Source organism: Pleurodeles waltl, chromosome 12 (genome assembly GCF_031143425.1).
Source record: "Pleurodeles waltl isolate 20211129_DDA chromosome 12, aPleWal1.hap1.20221129, whole genome shotgun sequence".
Lineage (NCBI taxonomy): Eukaryota > Metazoa > Chordata > Amphibia > Caudata > Salamandridae > Pleurodeles > Pleurodeles waltl.
This window is the reverse complement of record NC_090451.1, coordinates 614,832,551-614,849,510: the sequence shown is the minus strand read 5'-3', so window position 1 is coordinate 614,849,510 and position 16,960 is coordinate 614,832,551. Positions and strand designations below refer to the sequence as shown.

At 41.4% G+C, this 16,960-nt stretch overlaps 1 protein-coding gene across 2 annotated transcripts in view; it reads right to left on the bottom strand.

The window, feature by feature from the left end:
- LOC138268348 (SLAM family member 5-like) overlaps nt 1–16,960 on the bottom strand; it is a 586,627-nt gene that overhangs the window by 149,398 nt on the left and 420,269 nt on the right. The gene's annotated exons all lie outside the window — the stretch shown is intronic.

Below are 16,960 nucleotides of genomic sequence, written 5' to 3'. Positions count from 1 at the left end.
AGTCAATTGAGTCCAAAGCACTCGTATTTAGTTCATGAATTTATTTAACTTATACAGGTAATTCAGAGTCCCGAATGAGATGTCTGTCAACGCGTTTCGGCAAAACGCCTTCTACTGGATGTATACACACACATGTGGGCCCACGTTGTTGTGGATCACCAAAATATTCTAGCATGGACCGTTTCAGGAGAGGCACCTTCCCCAAAAGCACCACATATTGGGTTGAATCAGGGGGTAGGTTAATTACAACCCCTGTTTCGGATATGTGGTGTGATCCACATTGGAAAGGTGGGGGCTTGGGATATGAGCTGGGCGGCCAGAAGCTAATGGAGCATTATTTGGCACAAAATGAGGCTGGACGTTTTCAAAGAGATGTTCCAGCCTAGCGCCATAGCCATGCAGGTTCTGTGATTGAATAGGAGGGCCAGTGTTAACTGAACTGTTATTTGAAAAGTTAAATTCAGGTACTGGTTCACTCACTTTGTTCAAGGCGTCCATGACCATGGACAGTCTAGTTTCAATCAACGTCAGCCTTACAAAAATAAGGTCCAGTTTGGCACACAAAAGACCATTAAAGTTCACAATAAGAATGTCAGCCAGAGCATCCTGTGAGATAGAGGATCAATGAAATAAGTTCTCTGTTTGTGAATCGGAATTAGTTTGATTGGGGATAGTTTTAGGCAGCGCCACCCACGTCCTGCACTTGTTCTTTCGTCTTGGGCACAGTGATTGCTTGAGTTCTGAATGGAATCATCTGAAGGGCCCGGAACTGGTAGAGAACACAGACTCAACTGGTCAAGTACCTCATTTACCACTATCGGGCACTCCATGTCTAGATTAGGCTGCAGAGGACGCGCAGCGGGGTCGCCAAGTGACAAGAGGAGGCTTGATAGTTGATGGGGTAAACCAATCCCTGACAAAGAAAGGCAAAGCTCTACTAGTCGATCTCTTTCAACACAATCCCCACAGCACAGGCCAGAAAGCTATCAATAGTAGAGATTCCTAGGACCAAAGGAGAGGGCAGTGGTTTAGATGGAACAGACTTTCTTTTCTCCATAGTTCACAATCACTTCACTGCAAAAAGAACAAAGTACTGACCAAGCCCGATTGCAGAGGCTGTAATTAGAAACTTTACATTATCCCGGTTCAGAAAAATGAGCAAGGGAGGTGGCCCATCGCAGATGATGTCAGTTGATGATGGGCAAAGACAGGCCCAGACTTGGCCTGGGCTCGTGCCAGAGCACGTTCCACATCCACAGGAATAGATAGCGCTTATGAGCGCTAGAGGTAGGTCCCCGCCTCCTCCAGGCCTGGTGTCACCTGGGGATTGACGTTTCCCCTCCGCAAGTCACAAATCCACAAAGTGTGTTTTTGTAGTAGGGGTTGAAGAACTTAGTAATAGAGTGGTGTGGGAGCAGTTTGTAAAAGTTTTAATTTTAAAATATTTTGAATTATTTCATTTTTCATTTAAAATCCTATTAAACAATGAAAAGGTTTTAGTAGTATTAAGGTTGATTTTTAGAAATTGTATTTTTGCAAAATGATTAATGTATCCATAAAATAGAAATGCTTTAGTTACATTTAAAAAAAAAAAAAACATTTTTAAAGGTTACTTTTTAGGGTTTGATGGGAAGTGTTTTTGGTGCTACATTTACTTCATTGTTTGTAGAAATTAAAGATTAGGGGCCTGTATTAGAGTTTTGTGAATGAGTTACCCAGTCACAAACCTTGTATATATCTTGTCTACTGTATTACAAGGGTCAGAACCTATAATGAGCTTGCAATACGGGGGACAATATATCACATTTGTGATGGAATACCTGTCTGCCAAATTCTAAATCAGGTCCTAACTGTTTATTTATTAATTGTTTAATCGAATTTAAAATTAAAGCGGATCACCATCTTTCATTCGCAGTGTGAATTTCAGTGACTTCCTGTCTCAGTGTCCATTACTATGTTTCCTGGTCACAGAGTTTTAGTCTCCTTGTCGGAGCATCCTTGTCTGTTATCCAAGGACCTGTGACCATTTCTTCATGCCCAGTGCCCCTAAAACTTATTACAATGTCTGTGCTACCATGTCTCAGTATTTTAGCATGTCCAAGGTTTCATGACTTCCGAAATCAGCCTCTGTGATTACCTACCTCACTGTTCATGTCTCAAAAACCATGGGTTTCTGCTCCCATATCTATGTCTTCTCTCTTGTCAACATACCTGTAGCTCTCATTTCCAGCGTGTGGTGGTTCTTGTGTAAGTTGGTAATCTTTCGAATTAACATTCATATAAAGTGAATCAAATAACACAGGTGAAGATTACCAACTTTGGCTGTGTTTGTGTGACTTCCCCTGAGATGAAGTCACACCTCCTACGCCAGGTGTGACACAGAATTCCCTACCGTACTCCTTAAGTGAGATGTCTTGCAGAAGGCATTCCTGTAGTATCACAGGCAGACCGCTGCATACCTCCCAGCACAGACATAGCATCCCTTCACTGTAGAGGGTCCCCTCAAGTGCCCTCTTTTTTAGGATATGCAAGCTTCCCATTTTGTAGCTGCACACCTCCCAGTATAGGTAAGTGGTGCAGATGAAATGGCAGAGAAAGTGCGTGTGAGAGCCTGCAGCAGGGGACACATTGGGGTTGTTTGGTCTGAGAACATCTTAGGTGTAAGGGCAAAGATGGGCCAATTCATGGGGGTGGGGACTCTGGAATTTGCAGGAGTCTTAGGTGTAGTGGATGCCACAGTGAGGTAGCAGGGCATCTGCCGCCCTGGGAGTCCCTTCACTTCAGATGGAATTGTTCTCTACTGCAGTGAAGGGTCCCTATAGCTGCCACTTTTTAAAGCTTTGCAAGTTTCCCAGTTGCAAACAAATTAATTTTTGAAGTTTCCTGTCTTTTTAACTTGGCACATCCCTTGTTTCTCTGTGGTGATTTCCCAAAGTGCCCTTCCCTGCCTTGTGTGGCTTTGTGCCCTTGTCTCCATATTCTAATTTCTGTGACCGCCTATTTAACTGTCCAAGTTTCCTGCTTAAAAGAAAACACATCAAGATTCAAGTTGTTGAACAGTATTTTTCAGCAGCCTGTGGTGGCAAAATTGTTATTCCATTCACCGGTATCTGACTATCATGGCCCAGTATTTCTGTTTCTTTGAACCAGTGTCATTAGAACACAAAGCAGTTTCTAATGAATAATATCATTGAAGGTGTAGAAATGTAACCACACACCTCATCTTCAGTCATCACTGATGTCTATTATTGTTCCCCAATATCTGTGTGCGTTTACCTGGTGAACATGCATTCATTGCACCTGAATCACAAAAGTAAGCTCACAACACTGTGTAGGCTTAAGTTTGTTTTGGAATTCACAAACTCTGGTTTAATAGTAAGGTCTCGACTGCGGAGACTCTGCAGTCGGGGAGAACTCCGCACATAAAAAGATAGGCATGTTGTATATGTTTACGTGTGGAGCTCTCCGCCCAGACTGCGGAGTCTCCACGGTTGTAAACTTACTATTAAATCAGAGGTTGTGGATTCCAAAACAAACATTAACTTTCACAAAAGTGTACATTTACCATTGTGAATTAGGCCCATAGAGTGTATTTCAGACAGAGTGGCTTCTATAAGTTTTGGGGCAGTGCTTAAATTGAGCCAGTAGTCGCTGGTGCTTAGCATTTACTTGTCAACACCAGCAATTAAGGAAGTCTGCCACATGGTCTTGCTTTTTGTTTTATTTAGAGATCAGTTCAATACCAATTGTTTATTAATTCAGTATACATTAGAAAGACTAATACCTGCCTCCCATACAATTGTAGGCGTGTGATGGTAAGAAGTTGCCTTGGAACTGCCATTGGCAGTGGTGGTAGGGGCAAGGGGTAGTGCAAGCTGCAGTGAGCTCCTTACAAGGCCTCTAACACTTATTTTTGTACAACAAAAGCACTGGTTTAGGGTTATTTGCAGCTCATTGATTTAATAACAGGCAAGGCCGACTCAGATTTCCATGGTTCAGAGGGATTAAAATTGAGTAAAAATATCTTAGACAATAGCAGCCCCAGCGATTTGCTACATTTAGAAAGCCGAGAGTGCGGTATGAAAGGTTATGTAAAAAGAAAATGTTATTTTTACAGGAGAATCACATTATTACTAGATGGCTTGTACGACCAAAACACATTGTTTAGGTGCTTTCCTAATCTGAGGTGGGTTTATTGTGTTGTGAGTATGAACTAGGCTCCCAGTGACTCAGGTTCTGTTGTTGTCCTCTTTCTGTAATTTGCCAGATATCAATGTCATTGTACCTTTAGGGCCTATTAAGTCAGATTTTGCTTTCTATGTATAAAAGAATGTCAATGGAGGCTTTGTGAACTGGACCCAGCTCTTACAACTGGGTTGCCAGGGTAGGGCTTTGAACATGTTTAAACTGGATTTTCTTTAGTTGAATATCAAATTGGTTACCAAGTTTTAAATGACCCCATTTCTTTGTTGCTTTCTGTTTGGACAATTTACTGCTATTTCATCATTTTTTTGTTAGAGCAATGTAATGATGATTACTAGAGACCTCAGGGTGAAATTAACAACTAGGGGGGATATTTACTACAGATTGGCGTAGGGCAGCGCCGCAAGTCTTTTTGCTCCGCTTCCCTACGCCAATGTGAAAGGGCAGGAATAGCAACAATTTTATGAAATTGTTCCATTTCTGTACTTTCACACAGCGCCAGTGCACAATTTGGTAACTAGTGCCAAAGCGCACACCCTTGCACCATGGCTCAAGCGTGTCTGTGTTGCACGCAGGATTGTTTTTGTGCAGGAAGGGGAATCTTCCAGCACAAAAACATTCCCAAGAGATATTTTTCTCTGTGTGTGCTGCAAAATGCAACACACATAGAAAGAGGAAAAAACGAGGAGAAATAAAGATATTTCGCCTGGTTACGCGTCCCCTGGGAAGGCGTAAAGTTTTGAAGCCTTCCCAGGTTTATAAGTCCATGTAAATCTGGGAATGTGTCTAAATCCCATGGGTGTTTTGTTGGAAAACTCATTGCAACGCCCAAGGAATATCTCCCTGACGCAGGGTAAGGCAAACGCAGTGCCTTGCTCTGACTTTCCTTACTCCATATCTATGAGACCATGAAAAGCCACGCTAAGGCTTCATAGACATGGGTCTGCATTGCAGGAGAGTAAAAAAATGACCCTGCGGCAGTCCACGGGGCTTGTAAATATGCAACTAGATTTTTTTGCACCAAAGTGTGGCAGCTGAGTCACTTGGATGTGGACCTTTAAACGTTTTTAATACAGTAAAGCCAATAACTTGGAGGAATTGTACCTGACAGTTCATCCCTCTACCTTATGTGCTGAAAATAAGACGTTTCCAGATTTAGTTGGCTCAGCCTATATTTTTCAGTCTCACTCTAAAAAGAATGCAAGAGAACTCCCCCAGTGATTCATCTAGACATTGCCTTGTAAATGTTTGCTATTGAAGAAATGTATTTTAAAAGTTTCACTCACGAAATATCACTCTACTGATAACAATAAGTAAAATACATCCGTAGGTCTTCCACGTTCTAAGATACTTTCACGATGCGAGGGGACATAATTTCAGCTTTGTTACAAAATCGAAGTCAAAAGAAAGTGCCATGTTGTCCTTTCTGCTATAGATCCTGTAGCTCGTGGAGCAAAGCTTACATTTGCACAGGGTACTGCTGGGGTTTAATTGCATTATATTGAAATGAGTAAGGGAAGTCTTCGAATTACATCCATCCCATGGTGGTTTATCATACCACTGAGCGCATTTTTTGATAGCTGAAAGCAATACATATGGGGCAACACATTTGGAGTGCTTAATTTGTGCCGGTATTTGTATGAGATTGACACTGGCACTCATTTTCACAAACCTGGAACTTCATTTTGCTCATCAGACTTTCACCCAGAGCAAGAAAGGGAAGAGAAGAAAAGGGAGAAAGATGAAGAAAGGGAAAGCCAGGAAAATAGTGACAAATTGAGAAAGCAAAGTGGGTAAAGAGATACAAAGCATACTACAGTGGTGGAAGACAGAGGCGTGAGGTGGAATCAAGGCTCAGCAGCATAGGCATTGGACAACCTATCATTCTGCAATTTTGGCAGGTGTCTGTTACGAAAATATTGTGCCCTGTATGTATATGCATGTCTGTTTGTGTATATATCTAAATATAACTTACACCCTAAGGTAACTATAAGTCACTCCCATGCCACGCACAGTTTTTTCGTCAATAGTTTCACTGCAAATGTTTCATTGATATTTTTATTGACGTTATAAACGTTGTCATGAGTGCTATAAAATCTGGGGTAATTAGCAGGGTTTGGCAAGGGTGCAAGTTATAGTTACTTGAAATAACTGCTGAATTTCTATGGTTTTGTGTAAGTAAATTCAGAACCTAACTATAACCTCCCTGTAACCTTTGGGTTTTTAAGTGAATTTGTATGTTTTTTTTAAAATTCGAATTCCTAATTATAACGTTCCTGTAACCTTTGTGTTTTTTCAGTGAATTTCTATTTTTTTTAAATGTTAAGTATGATGACCATCCTGATTCATATGTGGGGGGTGGGTTGGATGCAGGGCCTGGCTTTGTGCTGCCCCCACTCAACCTTGCTGCTCTTGCCCCCCTCTCCTTGACATCCAATATCCAAGCACATGCCCCTGCTCCCTCATTACAGCCCTGTGTGGCTGTTTTTCTGTCACTGTCAATCCCATCTGCCCTGAACAGTTAGTTTACTATTAATTTTACTATATGTTAATCCAGCCTCTGTGATACATGGCTTGAGACCAGGCCCTGTGCCCAACCTCCTATACCCATGCCTAAGGCCAGTTCCTGTGGCCAGCCCCCCTAACTACCCAACACTACGCAGGGCCTTCAGCAGTGTGTGGCCTCAGTTGTCCACAGGGGCTTCACTCTGGGTGTGAGAATAGGTGTTAGCAAGTGTCTCTGGGTGTGAGAGTGACTGGAAGTGAGTATCTGGGTGTGAGAGTGTCTATGTGGATGTCAGAGTGGGTGTGAGAGTGTCTGGATATGAGAGTAGGTGTGAAACGGTGTCTTTAGGCATGACAGTGGGTGAGAGTGTCTCTGTGAGTAGGTATGTGTCTGTGTGCGTATGTGCAAGAGTCTGAGTGGGTCTGTGATTGGGTGTGTGAATGTCTGAGTGGGCCTGTGAGTGGGTGCATGAGGGTCTGATTAGGTCTGTGAGTTGGTGCATGAGGGTCTGATTAGGTCTGTGAGTTGGTGCCTGAGTGTCTTAGTGGTCTGTGAGTGGGAGCATGAGGGTCTGAGTGGGTCTGTGAGGAGTGCGTCAGTGTCTGAGTGGGTCCGCAAGTGGGTGCATGAGGGTCTGGGAGGGTCTTTGAGAGGGTACGTCAGTGTCTAAGTGGGTCTGTAAGTGGGTGCTTCAGTGTCTGAGTGGGTCTGTGAGTGCATGCATGAGGGTCTGAGTGGGTCTGTGAGTGGGTGGTCAGTGTCTGAGTGGGTCTGTGAGTGGGTGGTCAGTGTCTGAGTGGGTCTGTGTGTGGGTGACGGAGTCTCTAAGTGATTCGGCAAGTGGCTGCGTCAGTGTCTGAGTGGGTGCATGAGGGGCTGAGTGGGTCTGTGAGTGGGTGCATGAGGGTCTAAGTGGGCCTGTGAGGGGGTGCATGAAGGTCTGAATGGGACTGTGAGTGGGTGCAGGAGTGTCTGAGTAGGTATGTTAGTGGGTGCCTGAGTCTCTGAGGGCATCTATGAGTGAATGAATAAGAGTATGAAAGAGTCTGTGAATGTTTTTTAAAATAAGAAATTCGCTGATGTTCATGAATTTGTTGCAGCATTACACAGAAGGCCAAGCTAAACGTTGCAGGCTATTCGTGAATATTGCACATTGTGAACAAAAATCATTATAAGCTCATCATTTCATTCTCAAATACCACTATATCACAGCCCTGTGGTCAGGGTACCTCCACCCTGATCCCTTAAACCACTTTTCCTTTTATTTTTCAGCCCAGGAGACTGTGTCCTGTTATCTAAAATGGCAGCCGCAACTTCTAGTCAGGTTGCGGCCAGCCAATCACAGCATTCCTGTTGGTGTGCGCAACCGCGAATACACCACGATCGCCGCAAAAACATTTAGATGAATCTGCAACCCTAGATATACAAATGTATTTCCCCTTTAACTTCTTGAAAACTACTGAACGGATTTACACCAAATAATAAAAAGCGTAATCTATGTACCAAAGCCTACCTTTCTGCCAAATTTGGTGTTAGTCCGTCCATCAGTTTCGGCTTTAGTTGTGTTCAAAACTACTATAGGAATTAACATGAGGAATGCATGTTTATTTATCCCCTCTTTTTCTCAGCCCCCGCTTGACGGATCACCCCCTTAACTTTTATGTGGTAATTATGTATTTACGTTTAAACAAACAGTGCTTTATCTATTAATTTGTGATTTTTTTCAATATTAAGTTATGGGGAAAGGAAAAGCAGCGGAGCCTCCAAAAGGTAAATATACAACAGGGATTCCAAGTAGAACAAGGAGAAGGTATGGGTATTCAATATTATCAAAGATAATTTTCAAAGAGAGCTCAAGTGTGAACAGTTGATCAATTAAATAATATACCAACTTTGTAGAATCAAAACAAGTCAATAGATTTTCAATGTTGATCATATTTATAAAAAAAATATACCTTAAAAAATGGGTACTCAGTGTTCAGATGATCACAGTGAATATGGATTCAAACTTTACATGGTATGTGTAAAAAGAAGAAAAAAGACAAAGGAACAACACAGTATTTCTTGTAGTAAATGCAGATCCTAAACTCCCAGTAATCTGACACCCTGAAAACTAATATTCTTTTCCAATTGTCGGAAGCACCAATAGCGTTTTAATCCAGGTAAATGAATGGCCCATTGTCAGGACAAAAAAATAATTTATGTGAGGAAGATCATCAATTCTGAAAAAGGATAAAGTGGGCATTAAAATTAACAGGAGATTTTGTTACTAAAAATAACTGATTTGGGCAATAGAAAAAAGTGTATGGAAATAAAAATGTTGACAGTACGTGAAATTGTTAATGAAATGTGCAAAAAATATTAAATGGATTTGCCAAAGGAGTGCCAGCAAACAGTGACATGTATGTGAATGAGCCATCACCAGGAAAAGTGAAGTTTTTAGGTGCATTTACTCAGAAAAAAAGGTTCAGAAGGTTGAAGCAAATTAGTCCAAGCTGAACAGGGGTAAGCTAGAGCTACCGTGAAAAGGTACGTAATTTAGCCAAGAGAGATAAATAAAACAGCCATAGAGAAAGATGGGTCTTTTCCTCCGCCAAACAAATGACTTGTCTGAGAGTTGCCGGAGTCAGCTTATGGAAGAAGTCCGCATCAGTTGGAGTGGCACAAAGGGATTGTGAAAATCAGGATGTCCATGAAGTGTGCCAGAATTTGATAAAATGTCTGCCTGACATTGTGTCAAAAGCAACATGAGAGAAATACTTGAGTCACTTAAGTGAAGAAAAGATTAAAGTGCCAACAAACGAAAATATTCAACCCTTAATATTGAAAAGAAAAAAGGGGAGAGTTCCAAATTATTAAACAACAGGAGTGAAATGAATAAAAATGTGAATAGAAAGAGATCAATGAGCAAGAGACTTTACTTACCACCTCTGTTGATACACTGGTTCATTTGATTAGAGAGCTAAGAGCTGAGGTTAAATAACTAAAAACTATAATTGACATATCAAAATATATTCCACAAGGAATTAAAGTAAATGATAATATTGTCAATGGACCGATAGTTTGCCAGTCAATACCCATGATGGAAGTTGAAGAGCCAGTAGGATGGGTGGAACCGATTCCAATCAGCATCCTAGAAAACATCTGCATTGCGATTTTGACTGGTCCCATGCAAGAGTCCCAGGTGTATATAGGAAACCATGATTTTGAGAGACCCTACCAATGTGGAAAGCCAACTAGACTGGGTTATAATACACCAGTGCTGTATCATAAAAGTATTGCACACCCGATTTAACTACATAGGGCGTCACGAAAATGGGTGGGTTAAACCATAAACATTGTAATGGTGTGCGGATTCATGTCCACTTGTGGAGATTAGGTCCACCTCATGTGATGTTACTGCAGTGAATATCTTATCCTGGAAGGTAGATGGGTTACAATCAAAAACATTTTATCCTGAATTTTGTGACTTTATAGATACATTTGACATCTGTGTCTTGCACGAAACCTGGTGCACTATGCTTGTGTTGCTAGTGATTTGGGTAAAAGTCACCTGGATGTGATAACAGAAAAATATTGAGGTTAGTGTACATGGATATACTAGGCATTACTATGAGATCAATTAACTACCAAAATATCATATCTACAATGTGTATTGTTGTTCAGCCAGGGGCAAGACAGGAACAGAGACACTTCACCAGTAGGACACATTAATTGATAACTCTAAGGATGAAGCTTCCCTATTTATTATTGGTCTGCCGCTGCCATAATGCTAAATGCCTTAACTCTGTCATTGTGTCTTAAAGATTGTACCAGCCAGAGTAACAGGTTATTCTAGATGTAAGATAATGGAAGGTTCTGATAGACATGTCAGTCATGAAAGTGATCACAATGCCCTCAATCTGATTAGACTGATAATAAAGAGCTCTCTTCCTTCCACTAGCCTCGCCAATTTCAACTTTAGGAAGTGACCTTACTATACCAAATAACAGATGAGCAATAAAGTGGGAGTGCCGTCTATGTTAGCAGGAAAGATTTACTACTATGTATGATGAGGTGGCTGAAGGTATGGGGACACTGATGCAGACATCTAATAAAAATCTTAGTGGTACCTATGCTCTTAGTATTCAAGAAGAATTTTTTAATAATTTAGAAAATAATTTTAAGGAATTTCAGACCATTCCCACTACCGCTAAGTGTGCTTCCTGGTTTAATGAGAAATGCACAAAAGACAAGCCCGCTTTGATTGTGGGCTTTAAGATTATAAATGGTGAATCTATTGAATTTACAAGAAAACCATACAGAAAACGTTTAATGGCAGCAAAAGGACAATGGGATGAAAATAAGTGGTTGACTCCCACACAGGCAGCTAGGTGTAAGGATGTTTTGCCATATAGCGGCAGACTGCAGTCATAATGGCCAAACTTCAATTGATAATTTTATGGATTGACTACTTCACCAGCCTGCTGTGCACTTCGAACAATTCCTTTTATAGTTATGATTGATTGAATAAAATTACTTAATTGGCTATGACAAGTGAGCCCTTGCAGTTTTCTTTGGCTGATCCAATTGAAGCAATTGAGATCACTATTCCCCACCAGGCCCAGATAAACCTTTGAGTTTCTATTTTTATCAGAACTGCAAATCAGTGCCCTTATCCCAACATAATTTTTAAAGCAATTCTAAAGGGTTCGAAAATACTTAACAAGTGGGTGGGGGTGGAGATAATTTCTATATATGAAAAGGGCAAAAGGGAAAGTCCAAGTAATTATTGGCTGATTACCATTTCAGATAGTCTGCCAAAAATCATCTGTAGACATATTCTAGATAAATTACAGGGCTGGATTGATGAATATAATATTGTATCAGCTCTGCAAGCAGGACTTAAGAAAAACAAGTGTACAAATTGTTAGATTCATGCTACTATACCAAAACATTGTTTTATTGGATAAGGTCCCATATACATGTTGTATCTGTAGATCTTAAATTAAACTTTGATTTGATCCTTCATGACAAACATTTACAGGTTTACGATGAGATGGGAGTTCCAGGAAACATCTTGTTTATTTCAAATAGACTCCATGAAAAAATATATGCACAAGTAAGATGGGGGGACAAAGGATAACTAAGTGATTTTATTCACATAAAGAAAGGAGTGCTCCAAGGGTATGTCTTGTCACCAACACTTTTCTCCTTATTTTTAAATTGAGTTGCAGAGGTTACTTAGATATGGAATAACGACATTCTGTTTGCAAAGAACATGTTATTGATATCTTAGTCAACTATGTGCCTCCTGGCCTCAAACATTTGCTTTGATGAATTCTACAATCAGACTAGCCTGGAAGTAAACACTTCTAAGACCCAATTTATGGTATTTAACCTGACCAAGAAGTATCTAGCATGTCCCCACACATAATAGGATTGAACTTGAGATGGTCAAGTCTTTTGCATATCTAGGCATGAAATTGACAGAAAACATGTCTTGTGGTATACAGATAAATAAAAGTGGACTCAAATTTCATCATTTTGAGAGTGGAGAAATCAACTTTGGTTAAAGATGTCACGGCTGCCCTACAGATATGTAATGTTCTTTGCCCCTCCAAATGGATATGGGAATTGAGTCCATTTGTCAAAGAGGAAACATTAGATCACTGTTATACTGGTGTAGAATCTGGAAAACTGGGAAACTGTCCTCCCTTGAAGGGGTTATTTCTCTTGACTACTCCTGCAAAATGCAATCGTTGACATTTGTTAGATTATGAATTTATATATCAGGTTTAGAAAAGCTATTGTATTATACTGATGATATTAGGTAGTTTCCAAATGAACACCTAATGGAGAAACTTTGGAAGTATGTTGTTTAATGAACTTATTTGCTTCAGATTGAGAAGCCTAACTGATGCTTTTCTTGATTTTTAAGTCTTTTACCAGCTTTGAGCCATTTCTAGATTATGACACTTCTTTACTTTCAAAACACCTGTTTAGACATGGGACACTCACATTAAATGGGTTGTGCAACAAATGGTCAAAAGCTGAGACAAATGGGATTACATGCTAAACTGAAGTAATAACTCTGAATCTGCATGTTGCTTTTTGCGCTGCACATATTGTTTTACATTGGAAATAGCATGCTCGATCTGTCGTTTGATTGGGGTGCCTCATTTTAAAACTGCCTTGAGAATTCTGGGATCGGATACCAATGGAAGTATTGTTTATAGTGGTTCAAGATTCCTTACATCCAGGTGGTTTCTTTGGAGGAAGATGTGCAACAACAATAGCATTTAACTTTTTTACATGTACATGTGTTCTTATTGATTATGGATTTTACATATTGTTTTTTATTTGATATTATTTACTGTGTTTTAACATAATGAACTGAGTTGTTTTTAAATAGGGTTAATCCCCAAATAAACAAGTGACTGTTTCACTATGCTTTGTAATCATCAGAGGAAGGCTTCACACTGAAACACATCACAAGTTAGTAAATCCACTGCACATCTAAATTACAGGCATGTACCTTTTGAATATGTGTGTGTGTGTAGGTGCATGTGTGTGTGTGTGTGTGTGTGAAAACATACCTAGTCGCCACTGGATAGTTATAGTTAGGACTATGTTTCCATAGAAAATGCGTTTTTGACTTGCCTATATCTTTGGCACCGTTTGACGAATCTTCACAAAATTTACCAAAAAAAGTGTTGCGGTGATTCTTGTTGTGCATGGAAAGTTTCAGGGGGATCCATCAAGCGGGGGCAGAGAAAAAGGAGGGGTGAAAAAATTGTGTTTCCATGTTAATTCCCATAGGACCCTTAGACACTTCTACAGCCCGAACTGCTGGACGGAATTACACCAAATTTGGCAGAAACTAGCTGTCGGTATGCAGATCACACTTTCGCTTATTTGGTGCAAATTCATTCAGTAGTTTTGGAGATATTATAGGGAAAATACATTTGTATATCTCCGGCCGGGATGACTGTGAATATTTTGTGACTAATTCATGAAATTCGCTTATTTTTTTCGAATGTGAGTACGAAAAGAAGCATTGCAATTGGCTGACTGCAAGCTGACTAGAAAGGTGCCATACAAGATCTCATCACTGACTAGAAAGTTGTGGCTGCAATTTTATTTCACGGGACACGATCACGTGGTTGGAAAATCCAAATTGAAAGTGACATAAGGGGTCAGGGTGAATGCACCCTGACCCCAAGGGTGTGATATAGGTGTTATGGGTTTAAAATAATTTTGTGTCACCATGCTCGATTTTCGCAAATTATTTGCAAATATGGAATAATTTGAAAGAATAACCACAGACTCATTCATACACTAATTAATTCACTTGTACAGACACACAGAGACTTATGCGCCCACTCACACACCCACTCAGACACTCATGCACCCACTCACATCCATTCAGACACCCACTTTCGGACCCACTCAAATACTCATGCACCCACTCACAGATCCACTGACAGAGACAGGCCCTGTGGCCGACCTGCGCTGCCCAAGCCCAATAGACATGTGTGGCATGGGGTTGAGTGGTCATAAAGGCTTGGCTGCAAGGCCTGGCTGCAGGCCAGGGCTTGCGACCAACCCCGCTGCACACAGCCTTTGGCCATGCGTGGTGGGGGTTGGAATAACGTGAAGTAATTCAAATTGCTTTACATTAAAAAAACTTAGAAATTCACTGAAAAAAACAAAGGTTAAAGAGACGTTATAGTTAGGTTCTGAATTTCCTCATACAAAACCATAGAAATTCAGCAGTTATGGGGCCAGATGTATCAAAAAAACAAATTGCATTTCTTAAATAGCAATTTTTTTTTTCATTTATTTTATTAAAGGTATAAAACAGTACAAATATATAGTGAATATTTTCACAATTTTTCCTTTTTCACATTAAATATTTCTGTAAAAGGTATATACACGAATGCAATCTGATAGCAATTTCTGGCTCAGTAAGTGTGACATTATAAGCACATTCGGGATGATAGTCTTGCAGCAGAGGAACAATGAATAGGGGCGTCTTATGAATTAAGAGTGGTGGAAGATAGAGAGAAAAGGGGGAAAAGGGGGGATTAGTGGAGTTAGAGGAGGGAGAGGGGTTGCTGAGTGTGAGGACTATTGAATGTATAGAGGAGGAGGGATTATTGTCCCCGTGTCAGCCGTAATTCTCCGTCCGTCGTGGCTTCTACCTCGGGGACGATCAGTTTAGGGTTTGAGCCCCTTTTTTTTTTATATAGGATAACATGAGGGTAAGGGTTCCTGCCCCTATTGGGGGTACGTGCTGAGAAGAGATTGTATAGGAGAGGGGGTGGTGAGGTCGTCCGTAGCGGGTTGTTCGTTGTTACAAAGTCTTTTTTAAGTTATACGTTCTTCTTGCGTATTTTGGTGTCCTGGAATAGGTTATGTGGGGGGACCGGGAGAAGATATTTGTTTGTTCATTCCAGAGTCTAATGTGGTTAACTAAGTGGGACAACTGGAAAGTGAAAGAAGAAAAGGTAGAGAGTGAGGTGAGCAGTCATATAGGAGAGGAGAAGAATAGAGGAGGAAGGTGTAAGGAAGTAAGACGATATGGGTTGTAAGGGGGGATCATTATTTCTCTCAAACCTTTGGTCATTGGCCCTCCGCCAGCTGCTTTATGGCTTTATCAAAAATGGATGCCAGAATTCCTCAAATTGTTCTGTTTGGTCCTGTAAGTTATAGATCACTAGTTCATGGGTGGCTGTTTGATACATGGCAGTCATCCATTCTGTCGGCGTGGGGGCAGTACTAGCCCTCCAGTGCCGGAGTACACATATTTTGGCCGTGGCAAATGTAGTGTGTAGTAACCTTTTTTGGGCACGTGTTAGGGAGGGGAACAGGCGTATGTCATGTAGGGGAATAAGTGATGGAGGAGTCGGATTTGGGATCCGGATAATATCCAGCAGGGTATGGCATATTGCATCCCATAGGGGCTGAATCACCGGACAGTGACATAGGATGTGGAGTAAATCGCAGTGGGGTTCTATACATCTCCAGCACTTTGCATGTGTTAGCAGCCCTGCCCTAAAAAGTTTAACGGGGGTCCAGTACCAATCTTGTAGAACTTTAAATAGGCAGAATTTTAGTCGGGCTTCGCGTACTCCCCTATCGAGGGCTTCTAGTATGTCTGACCATTCTTCTTCTGTGTAGGTTAACCCAAGTCTATCCTGCCATTTTAAACGTAAACGTTAAAGGAGGGGTTGCGAATATAGATAATTTGTTAGTTTGGCGTAAAGGCCCGCCATAACGCCTTTGTGTCGGCCCCATTTCTGAAGGTAAGTAACAATGGGTGAGGTTTTACACGTCAATGGGGGAGCCCCTAGCGAGCTGAGCATACAATGTTTGAGCTGCAGGTATCTCCATTCTTGATTACTATGGATGCCAAACTCCTCCTGGAGAGAGGGGAAAGTTCGTAAATTATTTCCGTCTATTATATGGGATATGTTATGGATTCCTGCCTCGGTCCATTGGGGCCATGAGAGGGGGCTCCCTCCTATTTTTATGTTTTTATTCCCCGCTATAGGGGCCTGGGCGTGCAAAGAGGGATGTATGTGCAGCAGGCAATGGGCTCTGCACCATGCTGTGTCAGTGGCTTTGAAGATGGAGTTAGGCGGGGAAGGGTGGTCGGTGTATACCCCTCCCATCATGTGCTGTCTTCTTAGGAGTCTCTCTGTGACCACCCATTGTGGTGGATACGGGGTATCTGGGAGAGTGTATGCTAACTGTGAAAGTTGTAAAGCTAGTGAGTATTGTTCTATTGAGGATAGGCCTAAACCTCCATAGGGGCGTCGGGCCAGGATAGTTGCCGGCTTCAGTCTCGGGCGTAGGGAGCCCCACGCAAAGGCCCTCATAGATGCGTCAATCGAACGGAGTATAGGGAGGGGTACCTGGAGGGGGAGCATGCCCAAGACGTATGTAAAGCGTGGTAATGTAGTCATTCTAATTGCTTGTGTCCTTCCCCACATAGACAGACCCAGTAATGACCATTTAGCAAAATCCAGTTTCATTTTTGATATATGGGGGTCTAGGTTATCTCTAACAATATATGTTCCAGGCCTCGGTTGATATACGTTCCTAGGTATTTGAGGCGAGTCGGCGTCCATTGGAATGGCAGACCATGCACTGCTGCTCTCGTTGTCATACGGGATAGAGGCAGTGCTTCACTTTTGTCCCAGTTTCCCCGTATCCAGATAGAGGTGCGAATTCCTCTATGGAGGAAAGCAGTGTGGGTAAGGA